Source organism: Neophocaena asiaeorientalis, unplaced genomic scaffold (assembly GCF_003031525.2).
Source record: "Neophocaena asiaeorientalis asiaeorientalis breed wild unplaced genomic scaffold, Neophocaena_asiaeorientalis_V1.1 scaffold90, whole genome shotgun sequence".
In the NCBI taxonomy this organism is placed as follows: domain Eukaryota; kingdom Metazoa; phylum Chordata; class Mammalia; order Artiodactyla; family Phocoenidae; genus Neophocaena; species Neophocaena asiaeorientalis.
In genome coordinates this window covers 1,280,485-1,283,756 of record NW_020172445.1, presented here as the reverse complement: position 1 = coordinate 1,283,756, position 3,272 = coordinate 1,280,485, and positions in this window count along the sequence as shown.

Sequence of the window (3,272 nt, the reverse complement as noted above, 5' to 3'; positions counted from 1 at the left end):
TTTCGGACTCGAACTGCGTTACTCTCAAAAGTAGAACTAGCTGCACCATGTGTGAGGAACTGGAGTTCACTATGGTTCTCACCACCCTCTGCCATCTATTAGAGGGATTTTTTTTTCCTCAGGCCAGAGCCCATCCCTTCAGGAATGTGAACTGCTCAAAGGTAGAAATGGTGATGATTCAGTGCTCTGCCCTAGCTCCCAGCTAGCACCAGCAGAGCAAATACTCAGGGAATGATGCCTGACTCAGACAGAGCCAAACTAATTAGGATTCGGTGAGCGGAATTGGAGCTCAGATGCTGCCCCTTCCTCTGACCATGGAAAGGCCCTGCCTTCCCTGAGCCTCAGATGGCACCTCTGTGAAATGGGTGTCAGCTGTGTCCTTCCTCCCCTGGCTCACTGGTTGCTGTGGAGAGGCCTGGCAGGCCTCTAGCACCCCATGATCCTCGGAGGCTGTCACTCCCTCAAGGCCCCTGAACAGGGGGAGAGGGCCAGGTGAAGCCTCAGGTGTCCCATCTGCTCACTGCAGCCCCATCCATGCCTGGCCCTGATGGAAAAAGGATGGGGAACCAGGAGTGGTCACAGACAAGGACAATAGGCAGTGATGGGTACTCAGAAGGGGTGAGTGGGAAGCCAGAGGACACAGGTTTCTTGGAGGAGGTGACATTTGAGCTCTTTTCCAAGTGGATAAGGGAGAGGAGCATCCCAGGCAGAAAGGAGGCTGGGAGAAGAGACAGAGGCCAGAGAGTAGGGGCCATGTCCAGGGATCCGCAGGGAGGCTGGTATAGTGGAAACAGAGCAGGAAGGGCTGGCAGGACAGGTGGGAGATGAGGAGGTGAGGTCATCTAAGGCCAGATCTCCTGGGTCTTGGAGGCCTTACTACAGAGTCTGGACGTATCCTGAGGGCACTGGGGAACCAATATGAACTGACTTATGAGTTATTTTGTTTTTTGGGTTTTTTTTGCGGTACGCGGGCCTCTCACCGTTGTGGCCTCTCCCATTGCGGAGCACAGGCTCCGGATGCACAGGCTCAGCAGCCATGGCTCAGGGACCCAGCCACTCCGCGGCATGTGGGATCTTCCCAGACCGGGGCACAAACCCGTGTTCCCCGCATCGGCATGCCGACCCTCAACCACCGCGCCACCAGGGAAGCCCTGACTTATGATTTAAAAGATCACTTGAGGGAATTCCCTGGCGGTCCAGTGGTTAGGACTCCATGCTTCCACTGCAGGGGGCCCAGGTTGATCCCTGGTTGGAGAGCTAAGATCCCACAAGCCACAAGATGTAGCCAAAAAAACCCCAAAAAGATCACTCGAGCTGTTGGGTGGACAACAACTGTAGGGTACAAAGGAGGCAGCAGGGAGGCCAGAAAAGACGGTGGCCCAGACCTGGGTACCACCTGTGACAATGCAGAGATGTGGCCAGACACTGGACAGAGAGACTGATTGACTGTGACGAGCAAGGGCGTTATCTATTACAATTGGGAATTTTCTGGAAGTGGAATTCCAGAATTCCAGGCCAAGAAAGAGTTCCTCAGACAGTACCCTGGTGAGTCCCCACAACCACCGCTGCCTCATCAGAGTCTCAAGCAATAGCACAGGGACAACTCTGTGCCACTGCCACCCCAGGGGCCAGCATGCTGCCCAGCCCTGAATGGTTAGTGGGTGTTTGTTGAGTGAATTAATAAACAACAGAGTTCTAATAGTGGGAGGTGAGGTGCAGGGAGGGAACAAATCTGAAACATGTTAAGGAGATAGAATCTACAGGACTAGGAGGCTGAATTAAGGTGGGGGTAGAGAGGGGGACGTCCAGGGTTCATGCATTTACTCATTCATTCAGTCTCTCATTTGATAAATATTTCTTGAATTCCCAATATGAGCCAGGGACAGTGGTGATGAGGACATCTGTGGCCCCTGCCCCCACAGAGCTTAGAGACTCACAGTGAGGCAGGCTTAGGCGCGTGAGCACACACGGGCACACATGCTACCTGGCGGTGATGGGTGACATGAAGGCATGAGTCCACAGGACATGGGGACAGAGAGTACCAAGGAGAGGCTGTCTTCAGAGAAGGTGGTCAGAGGATGCCTTGCTGAGATGACTTTCCAGGTGGGCAGGGTCCAATTGGTGCCAGTTTTGAGAGCTCCAGAGAGGCCCAGCCTCACTCGGGTGGGAGCCTAGGTGGACAGTGGTGCTTTGCAGAGAGGAGAACAAAGGAAGAAGAGTCCCTCTGGTGAAGGTCATGAGATCTGGTGGGTCATCAGGGACTCTGAAACAGGAGAGGGCTCTGGGCACAGGGGAAGGCTCAGGATGTTCAGCAGTGGACGGATGAAGTCCTGAGACTGGATATTTTAGGGTGGGGGCAAACAGAAAGAAGAACCCAGTCTCTGGAAGCAATCCCCAGGTCTACTGACTACAGAAAAGGGGGTGCTGCAAAGGAAGGCAAAGAGGAGGGGCTGGAGAGGGGGAGAACTGGGAGAGGGTGAGGTGTGTCTTTGGTAAGAGCTATCAAGGGAGAGGATGTCAGTGCCCCCTGCTACCTCTAAAGGTGACAGACTACAGAGTGAAGCCTGAAGGGTGGGGTTGGAGAGGACCGGTGTTGTCTTATTGATGGGAGGGGTGGGGGAGTGGAGCTGGCCCTTTTACCCCAGTGTGAGGTCAGCTGTCAGCTCCACCGTAACCCACTCCAGGGGAGAGCCAGTATTCTAGCCCCTCATTGGAAAAGACTGGGTTCTGGCCCCCTTGGACAACATGTACCCAGACCTTGCCAGGGTCCTCACCCATGCTTCCAGAGCAAGGCCCGAGACTCCGCAGATGGCAGTACCCAGTGAGTGGTGAGTGCGTGGCCTGGCTAAGAGCTCAGACTTACCGGTGTCAGATGGTGGCAGGAAGGACAGCCTGCCCCCACAGCAGGGAAACTGAGGCCGGCGGACGGGCAGGGCTCAGGGGCAGCGTCCAGACCCAGAAGGTGTCTGATGAGTAGCCTTCAGGCCTTCCTGTTCCCCTCTCTGAAACTGGCCCTGATCCTTTCCTCCAACCAACTCAACCCAGCAGTGGTCTCTCCAGGACCTGTTTCACATATGGGGGCCTGAAAGGTCTCTAGAGCCCACGGAATTCAAGGAGGGAGCAGGCAGGCGAGGCTCTCCGGTGCACCGGTTTTGGGGTCTGCATGGGAAGGAATGGTTCCTTCCTGCCTTTGCTAATGGTTCTCCGAATGTCGCCCTATTCCCGCATATGTATCCGGATCCCGAGCAATGAGAACTCCCACCGCCCGCGTG